A 12312-nucleotide genomic window follows, 5' to 3' on the forward strand; every position below is an offset into this window, starting at 1 on the left:
CCCCGTCGACCCGCGCCTCCGCCGCGTCCCCGCCGTCCCCTCGCCTCCTCCACGGATCCCTCGTCACCGGCGCCGCCCTCCTCGCCGGAGTTCGCGGAACCTCGCCGGAGATGAAGCTGGATCAGATCCACCCATCCCCGGAACCAAACGCCTCCGCCTCGTCCCGGATCTCCTCGTCCCGCACGCCTCCGTCCCGGGTTGACTTTTCCCGGTGGTGAAATTCTGCCCAAGTCCCCAGATTCCAGTATTTTCATGCCATGTTCATCACATTGTATCTCTGTATCCGTAGCTCCGTTTTGCGCGTGTAATATGTCAAATTGTTCGTCTCAACGAGTACATCATTTTATTCCATTGCATCATATTTATTTGAGGTTATCTTGATGCCTGAATCATCGTTGTAAGAGTGCTTCATGATGTTTTCTGCTGTCTGTTAACAGAACGAGCTCTTTTGTCATTTTTGCCATGATTGATGTGTGCATACTATGAGGTTTATGTCTACATGTGTTTTGAACTATGCCATGTCTTCTTTACAGAGGTGCTTACCATGTAATTTTGTGATCAAAGTGGTGACTAGCACAAGCATGCAAACTAGGCATCGTGATGTTGCTGATTTTAGTCCCTGTTCTGCTGTTATTTTGATGCCATGTAAACATGTTGCTACAGAGAGATACATGCATATTTTGAGATACTTCAGTAAGGGTGTTTTGAACATGTGGTTATTGTTTATCCATTCATGCCCTTATTTGCATTTATGGAGTAGTCTAGCATGTCATTTTCGTGCTCTACTTTTGCTTCAAAATGTTTCCTGGCAGATTGTTTACATGTTATTCAATTTAGCCAAGGATGCTATAGTTGATCCTTACATGCTATGGACTTGTTCTTGTCTTGGTTGGTTTCATAAACATGTCTTCTTGATGATGCTATGCTTATCTTGTCATGCAATGACTTGTGGTGAGTGAATCGAGCTTGTTAAGTAGGGTACTTGATGTTGCTGTTTTGCTAGGCTGAATCTGTTATTTCGTGATGCGATATAAACCTGCTTCTACAAATCATTCTATGCATAATCTGGAGATGATCACTAAATGTGTTTTGATCTACATATCATTCTCTAACCATATATGCCCCTGGTTGCATTTATAGCCTGCTGTAGCTTGTTCATATCTTGCTCCAAAGTTGCTTCATAATGTTGCTGTCAGCCTCTTAACATTAAGTTCACTTGTTACCATGTGTTTTCCTAGTGATCCATGCACCCTATGGACTTGCTCTTGCCATGTTTAGCTTCACATATATGTCTTCTTACTGTTGGGTGCCTTGCCATGCCATGTTTTGCTCTGTAGTGAGTGGTACAAGCTCATCAACATGCCTTCATAATTATGTTCCTGCCATGTTTGAATCTGTAATATAACTTGCTATGTTTACGTGGGTGCCATCATATTTTCTGATCCTTTTTGGCTTATGGTCGGTAAGAGACTTTTGATCTATGCAATTAGTAGATTCATGCCATGCCTTTATTTGCCATGATAAGTTCCTGTAACATGCTGTTTGATAGCTCTAAACATTGCATCGTGATGTTATTTTCTGCAAAGTCTGAATTGTTATTACTTGCGATCTTACCATGTGTGTTTGAGCATGTTCTAGTGATTTCTGAAGTTAGCTCAGTGTTCATGTTTTGTTATGCTTTACCTGTACATCATGCCCATGCCTTTTGTTTTCTTATTGAGGTCCTGTAGCATGTTGTTTTGGTGCTTGCAATATGCCTAGTTGCTGTTTTGGACAGCTTGTCCTTTAAACTTGTATAGTGTGCATGTGTTGAACCGTTGCTCTGTTTTGAGTGTGCTCTATATGAAACTTGCTTAAAATTGCATGTAGTTTCATATTATCATGTTGCATCCTTGTTTTGAGGTGTTTGCTTGATGTCTGAATGCATTTTGCATCAATGCCATGTTTAACTTGTTTTGCTCATATCTTCTAGGCCGTAGCTCCGAATTAAATGAACTTTATATGTAACTTGACTAGAATCTCGTGTAGATCATCTTGGTGTATCTTAACTTGATGTTTAACAACTTGAACATAAGGTTTATTCAGATATGGACCAACTTCGAAATTTGCATATGAGGACTTACCAGAATTGTTATATGTTGTTCCCGGCCTCATTTAAACTTGCATTGATGTGTTGCTCTTGTTTGCATCATCTCTTGCCATGAGTAACTTCATGTAGCTTTGTCATGCATCATGCTTGTTTGTGCATCATGTCATGTTCATGAATGGTGTGTTTACTATGTTGTGTGCTTCTTTTCGATAGTTCTTGTTTCGTTGCGATCGTGAGGATTCGTTCGTCTATGCTTGGTTCGTCTTCGTGGCTTCATCTTCTTCATGGACTCGTTCTTCTTCCTTGCGGGATTTCAGGCAAGATGACCGCTACCCTGGATCTCACTACTATCATTGCTATGCTAGTTGTTTCGTTCTATCGCTATGTTGCGCTACTTATCACTTGTTTATCAAGCCATCCCAAATTGCCATGAACCTCTAACCTTTGACACCTTTCCTATGCAAACCGTTGTTTGGCTATGTTACCGCTTTTGCTCAGCCCCTCTTATAGCGTTGCTAGTTGCAGATGAAGTTGAAGATTGCTCCATGGTGGACAAGTTTATGTTTGGGATATCACAATATCTCTTATATTATTAATGCATCTATATACTTGGTAAAGGGTGGAAGACTCGGCCTTTTGCCTGGTGTTTTGTTCCACTCTTGCCGCCCTAGTTTCCGTCATACCGGTGTTATGTTCCCGGATTTTGCGTTCCTTACGCGGTCGGGTGATTTATGGGACCCCCTCGACAGTTCGCTTTGAATAAAACTCCTCCAGCAAGGCCCAACCTTGGTTTTACCATTTGCCTCACCACCACCTACCCTTTCCCTTGGGTCGGCCAACCCGAGGGTCATCTTTATTTTAGCCCCCCCCCCCCCGGGGCTAGTGCTTGTCTAAGTGTTGGTCCGAACCGAGCAACCTGCGAGGCCACCTCGGGGCAACTCGAGGGCTGGTTTTACTCGTAGCTTGACTTATCCGGTGTTTCCCTGAGAACGAGATATGTGCAGCTCCTATCGGGATTGTCGGCGCATCGGGCGGCTTTGCTGGTCTTGTTTTACCATTGTCGAAATGTCTTGTAAACTGGGATTCCTAGTTTTACTCATAGCTTGACTTATCCGGTGTTTCCCTGAGAACGAGATATGTGCAGCTCCTATCGGGATTGTCGGCGCATCGGGCGGCTTTGCTGGTCTTGTTTTACCATTGTCGAAATGTCTTGTAAACTGGGATTCCGAGTCTGATCGGGTCTTCCTGGGAGAAGGTCTATTCCTTCGTTGATCGCGAGAGCTTATCATGGGCTAAGTTGGGACACCCCTGCAGGGTATAATCTTTCGAAAGCCGTGCCTGCGGTTATAGGCAGATGGGAATTTGTTAATGTCCGGTTGTAGATAACTTGACACCAGATCCGAATTAAAACGCATCAACCGCGTGTGTAGCCGTGATGGTCTCTTTTCGGCGGAGTCCGGGAAGTGAACACGGTTTCTGTGTTATGTTTGACGTAAGTAGGAGTTCAGGATCACTTCTTGATCATTGCTAGTTTCACGACCGTTCCAATTGCTCTCTTCTCGCTCTTATTTGCATATGTTAGCCACCATATCATGCTTAGTCGCTGCTGCAACCTCACCACTTTACCCCTTCCTTTCCCTTTAAGCTTTGCTAGTCTTGATACCCATGGTAATGGGATTGCTGAGTCCTCGTGGATCACAGATTACTACAACAACAGTTGCAAGTACAGGTTATGCGATGATCATGACGCGAGAGCGATGTTTGCTTGTGTTGGAGTTCTTCTTCTGCTTCTTCTTCGATCAGGGGATAGGTTCCAGGTCGGCAGCCTGGGCTAGCAGGGTGGATGTCGTTTGAGCTTCTGTTTGTGTTTCATCCGTAGTCGGATGTGCTCTTATGTATTGTGATGTTGTATGCCTTATGTATGTATCCCCATCTATTATGTAATGTTGATGTAATGATACCCACCTTGCAAAAGCGTTTCAATATGCGGGTCTATCCTTGGTGGGACCTTCGAGTTCCTTTTGGATAGGGTCGCATATTGGGCGTGACATTCAACGATTATGAATGTAGCTATGGGCGTTGGTCTTTAGGGAACCTGCATGAAGACTTTTCGACTAACATCGACAAGGTCAGGTCAACTCCGATAGGGTAGCAGTGGCAACGTTGCATCGACGGCTCGTTCTAGTGGCGGTAGAGGTCGTTCGTTGGTATAGGGACCATGTAATTTTTATTATATTTGGTGTGCTTTGTACTTTTGGTAAACTTTATAATAGATCGTAGTCCTTTAAGAAACACTTTCTTACTTTGATTTATTCTCAAGTTTATTCTCGAGTACTTACCATCAACCAAGACCATTAACACGGATATGGAGCTAAGTACTTTACCATACCCTATCTTTTTCTAACCGCCATGGTGGAAGAGGTGGAGAGGTGGAATGGGAAAGATCAAGTTGTCGATGACTTGTGAGTTCAGTTCTTCGTTGGAGCTCAACCCCAATGGTGCGTGTCGTGGTATTTCCTCGACGTATGCCAACGGGTGGCTAATCAGTAGGGGGTCAATAGAACGTTGTCGGGCTCTAGAAGTGGGAGTAGGCAAGACCATAGACGACGTCGTGTCTTACCTAGGTTCAGGGCTCTCCGTGGAGATAATGCCCCTAATCCTGCTCTGCGGGGTCTCCGCATCACTATGATCAATAGAAAATACAAGGGTGCTCCTTGAGCTGTTCGGGCTAGAGGAGGAAGAAGGCTGCTTGCACTACTCCTCTCTAGCTATGTGTGTGTGTGTGATCTAAAGGGGCTGAACCCTTTGCATGGGTGACCCTAGGGGGTTTATATAGGCCTACCCCCAGGGGTACATGTTGGGGAACGTTGCAGAAAATTAAAAATTTTCCTACGGTTTCACCAAGATCCATCTATGAGTTCATCTAAGCAACGAGTCAAGGGAGAGAGTTTGCATCTACATACCACTTGTAGATCGCGTGCGGAAGCTTGCAAGGTGATGATGTAGTCGTACTCGACGTGATTCGAATCACCGATGACCAAGTGCTGAACGGACAGCACCTCCGCGTTCAACACACGTACGGGACGGGAGACGTCTCCTCCTTCTTGATCCAGCAAGGGGGAAGGAGAGGTTGAGGAAGACAGCTCCACCGGCAGCACGACGGCATGGTGATGGTGGAGAGGCAGTACTCCGACAGGGCTTCGCCAAGCACACAACGGAGGAGGAGAGGTGTTGGGGAGGGGAGGGCTGCGCCTTGGAGGGTGGTGCGGCTGCCCTCCCCTCACCCCTCTATTTATAGGGGGAAGGGAGAAGGGGGCCGGCCCCCTAGAACCCATCTAGGGGGTGTGCGGCGGCCTAGGGGAGAGGGGAGAGGGTGGCTTGCCCCCCAAGCCAAGGGGGGCGCCCCCTCTAGGGTTCCCCCCTCAACCCTAGGCGCATGGGCCCAAGGGAGGGGGTGCGGCCAGCCCACCAGGGGCTGGCTCCCTGCCCCACGCAGCCCATGTGGCCCCCCGGGAGGGGTGGCCCCTCCCGGTGGACCCCCGGAAACCTTCCGGTGGCCCCGGTACAATACCGGTATGACCCCGAAACTTCCCGGTGTCCGTTTGACAACTTCCCATATATAAATCTTTACCTCCGGACCCTTCCGGATCTCCTCGTGACGTCCAGGATCCCATCCGGGACTCCGAACAACATTCGGTAGTCACATACTAGTCTTCCTAATAACCCTAGCGTCACCGAACCTTAAGTGTGTAGACCCTACGGGTTCGGGAGACATGCAGACATGACCGAGACGCTCTCAGTCAATAACCAACAGCGGGATCTGGATACCCATGATGGCTCCCACATGCTCCTCGATGTTGTCATCGGATGAACCACGATGTCGAGGATTCGATCAAACCCTGTATGCAATTCCCTTTGTCAATCGGTACGTTACTTGCCCGAGACTCGATCGTCGGTATCCCAATACCTTGTTCAGTCTCGTTACCGTCAAGTCACTTTACTCGTACCGTAATGCATGATCCCATGTCCAACACCTTGGTCACATTGAGCTCATTATGATGATGCATTACCGAGTGGGCCCAGAGATACCTCTCCGTCATACGGAGTGACAAATCCCAGTCTCGATCCGTGTCAACCCAACAGATACTTTCGGAGATACCTGTAATGCACCTTTATAGTCACCCAGTTACGTTGTGACGTTTGATACACCCAAGGCACTCTTACGGTATCCGGGAGTTACACGATCTCATGGTCGAAGGAAGAGATACTTGACACTGGCAAAGCTCTAGCAAAACGAACTACACGATCTTTTATGCTATGCTTAGGATTGGGTCTTGTCCATCACATCATTCTCCTAATGATGTGATCCCGTTATCAACGACATCCAATGTCCATAGTCAGGAAACCATGACTATTTGTTGATCACAACGAGCTAGTCAACTAGAGGCTCACCAGGGACATATTGTGGTCTAAGTATTCACACGTGTATTACGATTTCCGGATAATACAGTCATAGCATGAATAAAAGACATTTATCATGAACATTGAAATATAATAATACTTTTATTATTGCCTCTAGGGCATATTTCCAACAGTCTCCCACTTGCACTAGAGTCACCAATCTAGTTACATTGTGATGAATCGAACACCCATAGAGTTCTGGTGTTGATCATGTTTTGCACGCGAGAGAGGTTTAGTCAGCGGATCTGCGACATTCAGATCCGTGTGCACTTTGCAAATCTCTATGTCTCCATCTTGAACATTTTCACGGATGGAGTTGAAACGACGCTTGATGTGCGTGGTCTTCTTGTGAAACCTGGGCTCCTTGGCGAGGGCAATAGCTCCAGTGTTGTCACAGAAGAGTTTGATCGGCCCCGACGCATTGGGTATGACTCCTAGGTCGGTGATGAACTCCTTCACCCAAATCGCTTCATGCGCTGCCTCCGAGGCTGCCATGTACTCCGCTTCACACGTAGATCCCGCCACGACGCTCTGCTTGCAGCTGCACCAGCTTACTGCTCCACCATTCAACATATACACGTATCCGGTTTGTGACTTAGAGTCATCCAGATCTGAGTCGAAGCTAGCGTCGACGTAACCCTTTACGACGAGCTCTTCGTCTCTTCCATAAACGAGAAACATGTCCTTCGTCCTTTTCAGGTACTTCAGGATATTCTTGACCGCTGTCCAGTGTTCCATGCCGGGATTACTTTGGTATCTTGCTACCAAACTTACGGCAAGGTTTACATCGGGTCTGGTACACAACATGGCATACATAATAGATCCTATGGCTGAAGCATAGGGGATGACACTCATCTCTTCTTTATCTTTTGCCGTGGTCGGTGACTGAGCCGAGCTCAATCTCACACCTTGTAACATAGGCAAGAACCCCTTCTTGGACTGATCCATTTTGAACCTCTTCAAAATCTTATCAAGGTATGTGCTTTGTGAAAGACCTATGAGGCGTCTCGATCTATCTCTATAGATCTTGATGCCTAATATATAAGTAGCTTCTCCAAGGTCCTTCATTGAAAAACACTTGTTCAAGTAGGCCTTAATGCTGTCCAGAAATTCTATATTATTTCCCATCAAGAGTATGTCATCTACATATAATATGAGAAATGCTACAGAGCTCCCACTCACTTTCTTGTAAACGCAGGCTTCTCCATAAGTCTGCATAAACCCAAACGCTTTGATCATCTCATCAAAGCGAATGTTCCAACTCCGAGATGCTTGCACCAGTCCATAAATGGATCGCTGGAGCTTGCATACTTTGTTAGCGTTCTGAGGATCGACAAAACCTTCCGGCTGCATCATATACAGTTCTTCCTTAAGATGCCCGTTAAGGAATGCCGTTTTGACGTCCATTTGCCATATCTCATAATCATAGTATGCGGCAATTGCTAACATGATTCGGACGGACTTCAGCTTCGCTACGGGAGAGAAAGTCTCATCGTAGTCAATCCCTTGAACTTGTCGATAACCCTTAGCGACAAGTCGAGCCTTATAGATTGTAACATTACCATCCGCGTCCGTCTTCTTCTTAAAGATCCATTTGTTTTCTATCGCTCGCCGATCATTGGGCAAGTCTGTCAAAGTCCATACTTTGTTTTCATACATGGATTCTATCTCGGATTTCATGGCTTCAAGCCATTTGTTGGAATCCGGGCCCGCCATCGCTTCTTCATAGTTCGAAGGTTCATTGTTGTCTAACAACATGATTTCCAGGACAGGGTTGTCGTACCACTCTGGTGCGGAACGTGTCCTAGTGGACCTACGAAGTTCAGCAGTAACTTGATCCGATGTACCTTGATCATCATCATTGTTTTCCTCTTCAGTTGGTGTGGGCATCACAGGAACGGTTTCCTGCGCTGCGCCACTTTCCCGCTCAAGAGGTAGTACTTCATCGAGTTCTACTTTCCTCCCACTTACTTCTTTCGAGAGAAACTCTTTTTCCAGAAAGCATCCGTTCTTGGCAACAAAGATCTTGCCTTCGGATCTTAAGGAGAAGGTATACCCAACAGTTTCCTTAGGGTATCCTATGAATACGCATTTTTCCGACTTGGGTTCGAGCTTTTCAGGTTGAAGTTTCTTGACATAAGCATCGCATCCCCAAACTTTTAGAAACGATAGCTTAGGTTTCTTTCCAAACCATAATTCATACGGTGTCGTCTCAACGAATTTAGACGGTGCCCTATTTAAAGTGAATGTCGCTGTCTCTAGAGCGTATCCCCAAAATGATAGCGGTAAATCGGTAAGAGACATCATAGACCGCACCATATCCAATAGGGTGCGATTACGACGTTCGGACACACCGTTTCGCTGAGGTGTTCCAGGCGGCGTGAGCTGTGAAACGATTCCACATTTCCTTAAGTGTGTACCAAATTCGTGACTTAAGTATTCTCCTCCACGATCTGATCGTAAGAATTTTATCTTTTGGTCACGTTGATTCTCTACCTCATTCTGAAATTCCTTGAACTTTTCAAAGGTCTCAGACTTGTGTTTCATTAAGTAGACATACCCATATCTACTCAAGTCATCTGTGAGAGTGAGAACATAACGATATCCTCCGCGAGCCTCAACGCTCATTGGACCGCACACATCGGTATGTATGATTTCCAACAAGTTGGTTGCTCGCTCCATTGTTCCGGAGAACGGAGTCTTGGTCATTTTGCCCAAAAGGCATGGTTCGCACGTGTCAAACGATTCATAATAAAGAGACTCTAAAAGTCCATCGGCATGGAGCTTCTTCATGCGCTTTACACCAATGTGACCAAGGCGGCAGTGCCACAAGTATGTGGGACTATCATTATCAACTTTAAATCTTTTGGCATCTACACTATGAACATGTGTAATATTACGCTCGAGATTCATTAAGAATAAACCATTGACCATCGGAGCATGACCATAAAACATATCTCTCATATAAATCGAACAACCATTATTCTCAGACTTAAATGAGTAGCCATCTCGTATTAAACGAGATCCAGATACAATGTTCATGCTCAAACTTGGCACTAAATAACAATTATTAAGGTTCAAAACTAATCCCGTAGGTAAATGTAGAGGCAGCGTGCCGACGGCGATCACATCGACTCTGGAACCATTCCCGACGCGCATCGTCACCTCGTCCTTCGCCAGTCTCCGTTTATTCCGCAGCTCCTGCTGTGAGTTACAAATATGAGCAACGGCACCGGTATCAAATACCCAGGAGTTACTACGAGTACTGGTAAGGTACACATCAATCACATGTATATCAAATATACCTTTGGTGTTGCCGGCCTTCTTATCCGCTAAGTATTTGGGGCAGTTCCGCTTCCAGTGACCCTTCCCCTTGCAATAAAAGCACTCAGTCTCAGGCTTGGGCCCATTCTTTGACTTCTTCCCGGTAACTGGCTTACCAGGCGCGGCAACATCTTTGCCGTCCTTCTTGAAGTTCTTCTTACCCTTGCCCTTCTTGAACTTAGTGGTCTTATTGACCATCAACACTTGATGTTCTTTCTTGATTTCAGCCTCTGCTGACTTCAGCATCGAGAACACTTCAGGAATGGTCTTTTCCATCCCCTACATGTTGTAGTTCATCACAAAGCTCTTGTAGCTTGGTGGGAGCGACTGGAGGATTCTGTCAATGACCGCCTCATCTGGGAGGTTAATGTTCAGCTGGGTCATACGGTTGTGCAACCCAGACATCTTCAGGATGTGCTCACTGACAGAACTGTTTTCCTCCATCTTACAACTGTAGAACTTGTCGGAGACATCATATCTCTCGACCCGGGCATGAGCTTGAAAAACTAGTTTCAGCTCTTCGAACATCTCATATGCTCCGTGGTGCTCAAAACGCTTTTGGAGCCCCGGTTCTAAGCTGTAAAGCATGCCGCACTGAACGAGGGAGTAACCATCAGCACGAGATTGCCAAGCATTCATAATGTCTTGGTTCTCTGGGACAGGAGCGTCACCTAGCGGTCCTTCTAGGACATATTGTTTCCTGGCAGCTATGAGGATGATCCTCAGGTTCCGGACCCAGTCCGTATAGTTGCTGCCATCATCTTTCAGCTTGGTTTTCTCTAGGAACGCGTTGAAGTTCATGTTGACATTAGCGTTGGCCATTGATCTACAAGACATATTTGCAAAGGTTTTAGACTAAGTTCATGATAATAAAGTTCTAATCAAATTATGAACTCCCACTTAGATTAGACATCCCTCTAGTCATCTAAGTGTTACACGATCCGAGTCGACTAGCCCGTGTCCGATCATCACGTGAGATGGACTAGTCATCATCGGTGAACATCTTCATGTTGATCGTATCTTCCATACGACTCGTGTTCGACCTTTCGGTCTCCGTGTTCCGAGGCCATGTCTGCACATGCTAGGCTCGTCAAGTTAACCCTAAGTGTTTTCGCTGTGTAAAACTGTCTTACACCCGTTGTATGTGAACGTAAGAATCCATCACACCCGATCATCACGTGGTCTTAGAAGCGACGAACTGTAGCAATGGTGCACAGTTAGGGGAGAACACTTCTTGAAATTTTGTAAGGGATCATCTTATTTACTACCGTCGTCCTAAGTAAACAAGATGCATAAACATAATAAACATCACATGCAATTATATAGTTGTGACATGATATGGCCAATATCATATAGCTCCATTGATCTTCATCTTCGGGGCTCCATGATCATCTTGTCACCGGCTTGACACCATGATCTCCATCATCATGATCTCCATCATCGTGTCTTCATGAAGTTGTCACGCCAACGACTACTTCTACTTCTATGGCTAACGCGTTTAGCAATAAAGTAAAGTGAGTTACATGGCGTTCTTCAATGACACGCAGGTCATACAAAAAATAAAGACAACTCCTATGGCTCCTGCCGGTTGTCATACTCATCGACATGCAAGTCGTGAATCCTATTACAAAGAACATGATCTCATACATCACAATTCATCATTCATCACAACTTCTGGCCATATCACATCACATGATCAATCGCTGCAAAAACAAGTTAGACGTCCTCTAATTTGTTGTTGCATCTTTTACGTGGCTGCAATTGGGTTCTAGCAAGAACGTTTTCTTACCTACGAATCACCACAACGTGATTTTGTCAACTTCTATTTACCCTTCATAAGGGCCCTGTTCATCGATTCCGCTCCAACTAAAGTGGGAGAGACAGACACCTGCCAGCCACCTTATGCAACTAGTGCATGTCAGTCGGTGGAACCGGTCTCACGTAAGCGTACGTGTAAGGTTGGTCCGGGCTGGTTCATCCCACAATACCGTTGAGCAAGAAAAGACTAGTAGAGGCAAGTAAGATGACAAAATCCACGCCCACAACAAAATTGTGTTCTACTCGTGCAAAGAGAACTACGCATAGACCTAGCTCATGATGCCACTGTTGGGGAACGTTGCAGAAAATTAAAATTTTTCCTACGGTTTCACCAAGATCCATCTATGAGTTCATCTAAGCAACGAGTCAAGGGAGAGAGTTTGCATCTACATACCACTTGTAGATCGCGTGCGGAAGCTTGCAAGGTGATGATGTAGTCGTACTCGACGTGATTCGAATCACCGATGACCAAGTGCTGAACGGACAGCACCTCCACGTTCAACACACGTACGGGACGGGAGACGTCTCCTCCTTCTTGATCCAGCAAGGGGGAAGGAGAGGTTGAGGAAGACAGCTCCACCGGCAGCACGACGGCGTGGTGATGGTGGAGAGGCAGTACT

The sequence above is a fragment of the Triticum aestivum genome, chromosome 2B (assembly GCF_018294505.1).
Source record: "Triticum aestivum cultivar Chinese Spring chromosome 2B, IWGSC CS RefSeq v2.1, whole genome shotgun sequence".
Lineage (NCBI taxonomy): Eukaryota > Viridiplantae > Streptophyta > Magnoliopsida > Poales > Poaceae > Triticum > Triticum aestivum.